This window comes from Lathyrus oleraceus, chromosome 7, assembly GCF_024323335.1.
Source record: "Lathyrus oleraceus cultivar Zhongwan6 chromosome 7, CAAS_Psat_ZW6_1.0, whole genome shotgun sequence".
Taxonomy (NCBI): Eukaryota; Viridiplantae; Streptophyta; class Magnoliopsida; order Fabales; family Fabaceae; genus Lathyrus; species Lathyrus oleraceus.
This window is the reverse complement of record NC_066585.1, coordinates 85,141,623-85,153,868: the sequence shown is the minus strand read 5'-3', so window position 1 is coordinate 85,153,868 and position 12,246 is coordinate 85,141,623. Positions and strand designations below refer to the sequence as shown.

The 12,246-nt window shown below is 38.3% G+C and overlaps 1 non-coding gene across 1 annotated transcript; it reads right to left on the bottom strand.

The window, feature by feature from the left end:
• Positions 1 to 1,851: 1,851 nt before the first annotated feature.
• On the bottom strand, positions 1,852 to 1,958 carry LOC127110016 (small nucleolar RNA R71). Its single transcript, XR_007797256.1, has one exon. It is a non-coding gene; the product is annotated as a small nucleolar RNA R71 (small nucleolar RNA).
• Positions 1,959 to 12,246: the final 10,288 nt, after the last annotated feature.

Below are 12,246 nucleotides of genomic sequence, written 5' to 3'. Positions count from 1 at the left end.
GGTAGAAGGAGGAAACATCGTAGATCTAACAGAGGTGGAAGGAGAACGCCTTAGAAGTAGCGAAAATCGTAGCAGTGAGAACCCTAACGTGAAAAAGAACGAAAATAACAGAGAGTGAAATAACAAAACGCGCAGTATGTTATAATTTTAATGTTTACTAAAGGGGACCTTAGAGGGCGCTTGTGGAAAAAAAGCGTCCTCTAAAGGGGGCCTAAGAGGGCGCTTATGGAAGCGCTCTCTAAGGCTTTCCAGAAGCGCTTTATAAACTAGAAATGCACATGGACTTATAACAGCGCTTTATTAAAAGCGCCCTCTAAGGGTAACCTTAGAGGGCGCTTTCTAAAAAGCGCCATGTATTGTTGTCCCTCTATCTCCTCCTTATTTTTCCGCTTCACCTTAGAGGGCGCTTTATTACAAAAGCGCCCTCTAAAGTGCGCTGTCTATTGCTCCTTATTTTTTCGCTTCACTTTAGAGAGCGCTTTTGTAATAAAGCGCCCTCTAAGGTGCGTTGTCTATTCCAGTTTTTGGCGTAGTGAGAAGTTAAAATCAATAGAACGAGAGTTTGAGTCTTTAACTGGACAGTGTAAATTGGACATTAATTCTAGATCAGGGCGAAAGCAATTTTTAGAGTTAATTAAATTCTAATCTTTTTCAAAAAGTATTTTTAAAAGTTAAATGTGAGGACGAGAGTTAAGCATTTGAATTTAATTATATAATCTAAGTCAACAGAGCGAGAGTTTGAGACGAGGGTGTTTAAACGATTACTATTTCCTTAAAAAGAGCTTCTATAGATTCTGTTGTTTTCAAAAGGTGATTTTAGACTTAACTAATAAGTGACAGCTACGCTAATTTAAAGTCATGGTCTATTCAACAGAGCGAGAGTTTGAGAAAAGGCTTTTAACCAATAGTGTCTACTGAAAAGATTTATCTTAAAACCAAGAAACCAACGAAGACTTGATTCCCTAATTACGACGAACTACATACCGATATCCTCTTAATTGATATTTAACCTAGATCTTATTTTAGTTTTAACTTTTCCCCCAAATCATCAAAGTATCATCCTCCTTAGCTTTACGAAGTAACCTTAGAAAACGGTATATCGATTCATAAGTCCCTGTGGGATCGATATCTTTTAAAACTACGCGATAGAACTGTGCACTTGCAGTTAGTACCCCAATTCGACTCATAAAGTCGCGATCAAGTTTTTGGCGCCGTTGCTGGGGACTTTTATTTAGTCGATATCGTAACTCTTCTGTTACGCTGTAGAGACTAAGGCAATTTTTATTTCTTCTTCTTTCATTGATTTGTATGCCACACACTCGCTCACAAGGCGAGCCGTTTTACTTACGAATCAACGACATCGAACTATATCTCCGAGTCTTACGACGAATTCGGGAATATCATGTTGCAAACAATCTCCCTCCTATCGAAATTCCTGATATCAAAAATCTTCTTCCTTCACCGATACCCGAGATGGCAGAACCAGCTCGTGCTCTTCGAGATTACGCCGCTCCATCGTAAGATGAGCCGCATTCGAGTATTGCTCCACCCGCAATCGAAGCAAACAACTTTGAACTTAAACCTTCGCTGCTACAGGCAGTGCAACAAAATCAATTCTCTGGAAATCCTACCGAGGATCCAAACCTTCATTTATCCGTATTTGTCCAATACGCTGATACTGTTAAAGCTAATGGTGTCACTTCAGAGGCAATTCGACTTCGTCTTTTTCCTTTCTCGTTAAGAGATAAAGCTAGAAGATGGCTTCAGTCTCTTCCTTCCAACTCAGTCACCACATGGAACGAGTTGAAGAAAGTCTTCCTTGCCCGATACTTTCCTCCGAGCAAACCAGCTATGTTGAGAGCCCAGATAAATGGATTTAAACAGAAAGATAACGAGTCTCTTTTCGAAGCATGGGAAAGATACAAAGACATGATGAGACTTTGTCCACACCATGGTTTAGAGGACTGGTTAGTGATTCATACCTTCTATAATGGTCTCTTGTACAACACAAGGTTAACAATAGACGCCGCAGCAGGTGGTGCACTTGTGGATAAACCTTATGCCGATGCTTATCAACTTATCGAAAGCATGGCCCAAAACCATTATCAGTGGGGAAGCGACCGAGCAATGGTAGAGAAACCTCAAACGAAAAGTGGCATGTATGAGATAAGTAGCCTTGATCATGTTAATGCAAAAGTGGAAGCCCTTGCCCAGAAAATTGAAAGTTTGAATGTATCACCTCCAACCACCGTGGTTGCCGTAACTCAGAATTGCGAAGTCTGTGGAATCCAAGGTCACACTCCTGCAGATTGTCAACTCCTAACAGGAATCCAAGCAGAACAAGTGAATTATGCCCAAGGAAATCCCTACTCGCACACCTATAACTCAAACTGGAAGAATCATCCTAATTTTTCATATAAGAGTAATAATGATTTATACGCACCAGGACAAGCTCCAAATCAAGCCCCAGCTATACCTCCTGGATATCAAAAGCCGACTCCATCTACACCTAACAATAATGTTCCTAGGAAATCCAACTTGGAAATAATGATGGAGAACTTCATAGCTTCTCAACAGTAAACCAATAAAGATTTCTTAAACCAGAATATACACACTAGCGAACAAATCAAACAACTAGCAAGTAAAGTAGATGCCTTGGCTACCCATAACAAAATGCTGGAAACACAAATATCACAAGTAGCTCAACAACAAGCGCCTACTGCTGCCCCAACTGGTACATTTCCTGGACAGCCCCAACCTAACCCGAAAAGCCACGCTCATGCAATCATACTAAGAAATGGAACGGAAGTGGAAGGACCAGTAGATCCAAGAACTGAAAACCAAAACTCTAAAAAGTCAACGGAAGAAGAAAGTAAAACTAAGGAAAAGGAAGAGAGTAATAAGGAAACCGTAGAAAAGAAAGAACCTTATGTACCTCCTCCACCTTATAAACCACCTATCCCTTACCCTCAAAGGCTTATTAAAACCAAAGATGCGGGCCAATTTAAAAAATTTGTTGACCTACTGAAACAATTAAACGTCACAATTCCGTTTACATAAGCTATTACGCAGATGCCCTCATATGCTAAGTTCTTAAAAGAAATTCTTTCTAATAAAAGGAAACTTGAAGATAGCGAAACTGTTACACTCACTGCTGAATGTAGCGCTATAATCCAGAATATGCCTCCTAAACTTAAAGATCCAGGTAGTTTCTCTATACCCTGTCACATAGGAAAATTTGTCATAGATAAAGCCTTATGCGATTTAGGAGCCGATATTAGTGTTATGCCCTTATCCATATGCAAGAAACTTGAAATGGGAGAATTAAGACCAACTAAAATGTCTGTGCAACTAGCAGATCGTTCTATTAGATATCCTGTAGGAATTCTCGAAAACGTTCCCGTGCGCATAGGTCAATTCTACATCCCAACCGATTTTATAATTATGGACATTAGAGAAGATGAAGTCACACCCATTATATTGGGAAGACCATTCTTAGCAACTGCCGGTGCGATCATAGACGTAAAACGAGGACGACTCACTTTCGAAGTAGGAGAAGAGAAAATTGAGTTCATTCTTTCCCAATTTTTGAAAGCACATGCAATAGAAGATACATGTTACTTCATGGATATCATCGATGAATGCATAAAAGAAACAGAGTTAGAAAAAGACAAATCATCTGACTATCTTGTAGAAGACAAACTCAACCAATGTTTAGCAATAACACCGGATCCTACGCAATGCCTTAAGAAACCAACCCTAGACCTGAAAACACATCCCAAAAATCTGAGATATGAATTCCTAGACTTAGAACTTGAACGACCAATGATAGTTAATGCAGACCTAGGAAAGCTCGAAACCGAAAAACTCCTACATATCTTAAGAAAATATCCAACCGCACTAGGGTACAACATCACCGATCTTAAAGGAATAAGTCCTTCTATTTGTATGCACCGCATCATGCTAGAAGAAGACTGTAAAACTTCCAGGGAACATCAGAGGAGACTAAACCCGATCCTGAGTGAGGTAGTAAAGAAGGAAGTAACCAAGTTATTAGAGGCAGGTATCATATATCCTATATCTGATATCAAATGGGTTAGTCCTGTACACGTAGTACCAAAGAAAGGAGGTATAACAGGTATCGAAAATGAAAAAGGAGAAACTATAACCAAACGAATCGAATCGGGATGGAGAATGTGCATTGACTATAGGAAACTAAACAAAGCAACCCGAAAAGATCATTTCCCTTTACCATTCATTGACCAGATGTTAGAACGATTAGCAAAACATTCTCATTTCTGCTATCTAGATGGTTACTCAGGCTTCTTTCAAATACCAATTCATCCTGATGACCAAGAAAAGACAACATTCACGTGTCCTTTTGGCACCTTCGCTTATAGACGAATGCCGTTTGGCTTGTGCAATGCTCCTGCAACCTTCCAAAGGTGCATGATGGCAATATTCGTCGATTTTCTCGAAAATATCATGGAAGTATTTATGGATGACTTTTCCGTATGCGGACAAAGCTTTGAAGAATGTCTTGAAAACCTAGAAAGAGTTCTAGAACGATGTGTAAAAGTAAACCTAGTACTTAATTGGGAAAAATGTCACTTTACGGTACAAGAAGGAATTGTTTTAGGACACATTATCTCAAATAGAGGAATCGAAGTAGACAAAGCCAAAATAGAGGTAATCGAAAACCTTCAACCTCCGAAAACTGTGAGAGAAGTACGAAGCTTCTTAGGACATGCCGGTTTTTACCGACGGTTCATTAAAGACTTCTCTAAAATAACTAAACCTTTAACCGGACTATTGATGAAAGATGTTGAATTCATCTTCGACAATAAATGTTTAGAAGCATTTCAAACGCTTAAACAAGCATTGATCTCCGCGCCCATAATGCAGACACCAGATTGGAACGAACCATTCGAAATAATGTGTGATGCCAGTGATTACGCCGTGGGCGCTGTTTTAGGACAACGAAAGGATAAAAAGCTTCACGTCATATATTACGCAAGTAGAACTCTAGATGAAGCACAAATGAATTACGCCACAACCGAGAAAGAACTTTTAGCAGTAGTATTTGCACTAGATAAATTTCGTTCCTACTTGGTCGGAGCTAAAATAATCGTTTACACCGACCACGCTGCTATCAAGTACCTCTTAACAAAAAAGGATGTTAAACCTAGACTCCTAAGGTGGATCTTGTTGCTACAAGAGTTCGATTTGGAAATCAAAGACAAGAAGGGAACTGAAAACGTAGTAGCAGATCACCTCTCTAGACTTGAAAACCTGGAACCGGAAACAACCTCGATCAACGATGATTTCTCGTACGATAAACTTATAGCTACTTTGGAAGAAAATAAAGCTGATAAACATGTAGAAACCACCTTAGCTATATGTGTTACACCATGGTACGCTGATCTCGTCAATTATGTAGCTGCCGGAATAGTTCCACCTAATTTATCCTACCAGCAAAAGAAACGATTCTTCTATGACATAAAACACTATTACTGGGATGACCCGTTACTTTTCAAAAGAGGCCCCGACGGTATTTTCCGTCGGTGTATACCTGAAGAAGAGGTAGAAAATATAATCCAACACCGTCACTCCGCTCCTTATGGTGGACATGCAAGTACATCCAAGACCTGCTCCAAAATCTTACAAGTCGGTCTTTATTGGCCAAACATATGGAAGGATGTGCATGCGACTATCAAGAAATGTGATAGATGTCAACGCACAGGAAACATATCTAGACGTGACGAAATGCCACAAAAGGGCATTTTGGAAGTAGAAATTTTCGACGTGTGGGGGATAGATTTCATGGGACCTTTTCCACCTTCTTTCGGTAACAAGTACATACTCGTAGCGGTTGACTACATATCAAAATGGATTGAAGCTATAGCTTCTCCAACAAACGACACACGAGTAGTAACTAGACTCTTTAAGAATATAATATTTCCAAGATTTGGTGTCCCAAGAATAGTAGTCAGTGATGGTGGATCGCATTTCATATCTAAGGTACTCGAAAAACTACTGTTTAAGTATGGCGTAAGACATAGAGTAGCGACACCTTACCACCCTCAAACCAGTGGGCAAGTGGAAGTGTCCAACAGAGAAATCAAACGAATATTAGAAAAAACATTCGCCACCTCAAGGAAAGACTGGTCATTGAAACTACCAGAAGCTTTATGGGCGTATCGAACCGCTTACAAAACTCCCATAGGGACAACCCCATTTAAGCTTATTTATGGAAAATCCTGCCACCTCCCGGTAGAATTAGAACATAAGGCCTACTGGGCTATTAAAAATCTAAATTTAAACTATAAGGCCGCCGGTGAAAAGCGAATCCTTGATATAAACGAATTAGAGGAACTCAGACGAGACGCTTACGAAAATGCCAGAATCTACAAAGAAAGAACAAAACAATGGCATGACAAGCGCATATCAAGGAAAATCTTCAAACAAGGCGATACAGTCCTGTTATTCAACTCTAGGCTAAAGTTATTCCCGGGAAAACTACGATCTAGATGGTCAGGTCCCTTCCAAATCACCAATGTTTTTCCCAGTGGAGCGGTGGAAATTAAAGGAAAATCCATTGAACCGTTTATCGTAAACGGGCAGCGTCTAAAACATTATCATCATACAGAGAACCTTGAAGATTCACAAGTCCCGCACTTAGACGTAGTGCCCCAAAATTTTATAGATTATATTTGATAATGTTTATGTCGAGCTTGCGACATTAAACAAAGCGCTTAGTGGGAGACAACCCACAAATTTTCTTTATCTTTATTTTTATTTCTTCTTTAATTATTCTTCTAAATTTTATTTAGTATTCATTTTTAATTTATTTTAACTTATAAATTTTTTATTCTTTTCTTCTTTCGGCATTTGGCCAAATCCTGACTAAAACTCTTATTTTTCTTTTCTCTAGCTAACACTAACCTGATGGGACAAATTGATCGTATGGGTATCAAATTCAGAGGGAAAGCTCAGAAACAAAAGTTTGAGGAACTAGCAGAGAGAGAGAGATGCTACTAATTTGTATGCTGATGATTGGGCAATGACTGCCCTTGGACTAAGAGAGAGAGTCTTGTATTTGCTGAGTCAAATAGGGTGGGAAACCACTCCTATCCGTAGACAATTCGTCACTTACCGGAGACTGACTCTAGAATTCCTTAGTTCTCTGATCTATCTACCCAGCCATGGAAAAGGAATAAGCAGAGGTTACATCCAGTTCATAATGTTCAACATGGAGTATCAATTTAACATCCAAGACTTTACCAACCTTTTAGGTTTCCCTACCTCTTTTGATACATTCACAGTGAGCCAAGAAGAACTTTTTGAATACAGAGAACTTGAACACTTTTGGGGAAGCTTGACTGGAAATGACGATCCCGAGGAACATGAGTTTCTTTCTGGAAACATACATAACCCGGCATTTCGTTATTTCCATAAGATCCTGGCCCACACCTTATTTGGGAAGAAGTCAAACAGTACCTCAGTTTCACGTGATGAACTCTTCATCATATTTTGTGCTTCCCAGAACCGTCCAGTAAACGGTGCCACTTTTATGTTGGCAAATTTTGACCATCTTATCCAAGATGAACGAGCACCAATTCAAATAGGCGGCTTGATAACCATGATTGGTAATGCTATCGGACTACGTCAACCTATGCTTGACTTAAGCCCTTTCTGTGGCATTGCGACTATGAGTATACCCTTCCTCTTCAACACTATGTTTATAGCAAACCTAGGGTCTGAAGAGTTTGAGCTTATAATTAACAACCAAGTTCTTTGCCTATTCACCTTGCCTAGTCCAAGGACTAGTGTTCATAACCGCAATAACTGGCTCTACAACCTGAACGGAATACCCTCTCCTGCTAGATCTACTGAATCCATCCAGGACTATGAGATTTGTGACGACCAGATCCCTTATGCTGAATCTGACCCTCAGACACCATCTGGTTATTATGATATTGATCCTCCTCCTCAACCTGTCCCGACCGAAGAATCGGCAATACCCGATCTTAGACATCATATGCCCAGAGCTAATTATAACACCACCATTCAGGCTTTGATGTCAGAACAGGACGCCCTGAGAGAAGAGTTAGCTAACATGGGACAAGAATTTTTGGGATACATGAACAGTATGACAAATCAGTTCCACGAGTTGCTAAACCGTGTTAACTCCTTTGCTCCTCCGGCCAGAGATCATGCAGATGGATAGAAGTTGTTTTTCTTAGTTACTTAGTTTTAGTTTAGGTTATTCATTAATTTTGTTTCAAATTATTTTAGTATCTGTTTTTCTTTCGCATGCTTGCTTTTGTCTTCCAATGTTACATTATGAAGCTATTGATTTATTTTACTTTATTATGACCTATGCAACTATCTATCAATAATGCTCTCTACTGTTGCCACCTACATGACTTATTAAAGATATATATATATATATATATATATATATATATATATATATATATATATATATATATATATATATATATATGAAAGTAGAATAGCATGCAAGGCAATTTAAAAGTATAACAATAGCAAAATAAAATAAACATAAGTATAACTAAATAATAACAATAATATATAATGATAAAAACAAAGTACGTTGCAAGAATGACTGTGTGACGAGCGTCACACAATCCATCACGGTCGTCACACCAAGTGCCTGTGACGCTCGTGACACCCCTGTCACGAGCGTGACACCTACAGGCTATGTGAACGTTACCAACCGTTGGAGAGACGACCGTTACACCACCCATTTTTTTTACCTTCCCCATTTATTCACATTTACCCATATTTATTTACTTTTCAACCACTCTCTTTCCAACTTCCAAATCTTTTCCTATAAATACCCACCATACCTTTCTTCATACACCACAAACCATTCAATTTCATTTCCCTCCTCTCCTTATTACCTCTTTCAAACCACTTATCGGTATGGCGGGAAACCAAGATTTCAGAAATATCATCTTCCGATCCGAAGATGAAAATTATCAAAGGGAGCAGTTTGCGTGTTTCCAACAGCGAGACGTCCAATCCACCAGGTATCCTGATTTACATTGTTTACAAGAATTAGGATTACTTCAAGGTATAGAATGGATGCTCCGCCTTGCTGATTTAACCTTTCTTTGCACTCATAATCAACCTACCTACCCCGCTCTCACCTTAGAATTTTTAAGTTCTTATTCGTACAACACTCCTACCGGTGAAGACGAGTACTTAACCGGTACCGCAACCTTCCGCATGTTCAACACCGAGTACTCCCTATCCCAAAACCAATTGAGCACTGTAACACCTCAAAATTTGCCCTCCTCTCTTGGGACTAGCTTAACATATTGCATTGCATTTTTAGGTCATTAGGCATTGCATATTGCATATCATGTGGTTACATTGTGCAAAGTCATTCTCCTAAGTCTTGGTCAGAAGATAAGAGGTTATGATGCAAGCCTAGGGTTTTATTGACTGGTCATTAATCATCTGAGGATGTGGAAGTCCAAATTAGGGTTTTATGGTTCTCAAGGAGATTGGTCTTCATCTTGGTTGCAGTGATACATCATCATCATCATGGTCTTGATATCATCCAAGAAGTTCAAGTGATTGATTATATTCCTTGTGATTAGGGTTTTGACCACTGGTCAACCCTAATCAGTTGCATTGGGCCAATCAGGGCATGGCAAGGAGATGGGGTCTACAATGGATATGGGGATCATTTCATGATTATATTGAGCTTATGGAGGCTAGGGTTTCATCCTTGAGCCATTTCATCAGGAGTTTGGGGCTCAGATTGATCAGTGCATTGCCAAATTCATCTATCAGTTGAAAAAGTCAACTGTGCTTGATTTTATGGATTTGGAGGTGGGAGAGAGTTGGATACACTTCATTCATGTTGAAACAAGTTTCATTTGACATTTCAAAGCTCAAGAATGAAGAAAATAAAGTCAGGACAAAAATTGCCAAAAATAGAAAGTGACTTGTAATGGAAGTTTCCAAAAATGGAAAGTTTTTCACCACAACATTACATGTCCAAAAAAGCTTCAAATGAAAATTTGTTCAACATGAAAGTTGTAGATCTTGCTCTCACCTTTCCAAAAAGTCCAAGAACTTGAAATTCCCATGTATGGTTGACAAGTTATGATCCATTCATTTTCCAAAAATGCCTATAATCAAAGTGGCATAACTTTCACATGGAATGTCCAAAATGGATGATCTTTTTATGAGCAAACTCCATTTCACATGTACTTTCATGGTGCATAATCAAAATTCATCAAAAATGGTCAATGCAAAAGGTCAATTTTCAAGTGCATCAATTAAAATCCAAGGGCAAAATGGTCCAATTTGAGAAATACATGGAATTTTGAAATGAGGATTTTTGCAACACTCTCCAAATGCAAATTGAAACTTGTTCCAACTGTCATGAGCTGTCATATTGCAAAATTTGGCAAGGCCATTTTGGAACTTTCACTTAAAGTGCAATTATGCTAATTCTTCCAAATTTTGCTAATTGAGATTAGTACATTGGATTAAGGGATGGTATAAATGATTAATTGTAACAGAATGCTAATGATAATCACAATTCTCAAGAATCCTAACCAACTTTCCCTCCATTTTCTCTCAATTTCTCAAGAACTTCATCAAACTTTTTGGATCCAAACTTCATCAAATCTCAACCAAATTGCAAAATTCTTGTTGATTCGTGCTCCTTGAACCTTCATCTACATCTGTTTTGGTGAATTAGTGGAAGAAGCTACAAGATTCGTGACTGTTCAAAGGAAGCTCAATAATGGCATTTTGAGAATTCTCACACCTGGAGCAACCTTGGATCGAGCTAGCTGTTCTACTCAGCTTCCTACACCTCAATCATCATCTGTTTGAGGCTTTTACATCCAGAAACTCCAAATTCGAGCACTGCTTCATTCAAGGTGCAAAAATTCGAAACTCACCATTGCTTAAATTATTAGATGCGTTTTAAAGAGCTTTGAATGTAGAACAACATGCTATGCTTAGTTTTTGATTTGGTTAATTATTGAGAGAGAAATCTTAGATTAAAGTTAGGATGTCAAAACTTCTTTCAATCGGTTCTTGCTGTATATGAACTTCTGGACAATTTCACGTGTATATTCGTGATGTACGCACTCATACGGTTCCAACGGTATATCGCTTGCGCATTTTCGTGGAAAAAAGTTCTTGACCGGAGCTGGAGATGATGATGAACATGAACGCGCGATGAAGATGGAGATTCTGGAAATTTTTCTCGTTTAATCCATCAATTTCGCATGGCAATTTCAAATTGTGTTTCCCACCAAAGAAGGACCAATCGCGCAATGACACTGATTAAATGAAGCTTCTGCGTTTTGGACCGGCTGAGAGAATTTACGAGAATGCCACTACTCCTTAATTAATCCATAATTCCATTAAATAAATATTTCACTAATTTAACAAATCTTCAAAAAATCATATAAAATCCATTTTTAATCCAAATTTAATGAGACTTTTTTTGTTAGATTCACAATTCAATATAGTTTTTTATAGGCATGGTAGTCCAAGTTGTGCTTGGAGGATTTTTGGATTGGCCTATTGATCTTGTTCATGTGTATATTTTATGTATGTTTTGCCAAAACCTTCATGAAATACTCATACTTTTAAAGAAATGGATGAAATTTTTTGTGCTTGTTCTGGACTCATTGCTGGTGATTTTCATGTAGAGTTTGTGATTTTTGGATACTTGGTTGATTAGATATGATTTTTTGATTAGAGGTGTGACAATTTGTGTCACACCAAGCTAGGTCAACTTCATGATTTTATTTTCCTGGCTTAGGAATGTTGAATTGTTCCAATTTTTTGCATAGATGATCATTGATATGTCAAGATAACATGTGAATTTTTCTGGAATTTTTTGATGGAGTTTTCTAATTGATTGATAATTTTCTTCTCTGTGTGCTTATTTGGTAACATTGTGTGACACATGTTGGTAATTCATTTGTGAAATGCTCATATTGTATTGGATGAAGATGAAATTTGACATGAGCATTCTAGACACATTGTAGGACATCATGGTTTTGATCCCATTCATTTCTTAAATGTTGTCACTGTTTTATGATTTATTGAAGTGAATGCTTGTGTTGATGCCTTGAAGTGGCTTGTATAATTTTGTCTGGACTTCTTGATTTTCATTGACCTACTTCCTCTTGTCCAATTGAGCTGAAAATTGACATGCTATACATTGAATGTGTC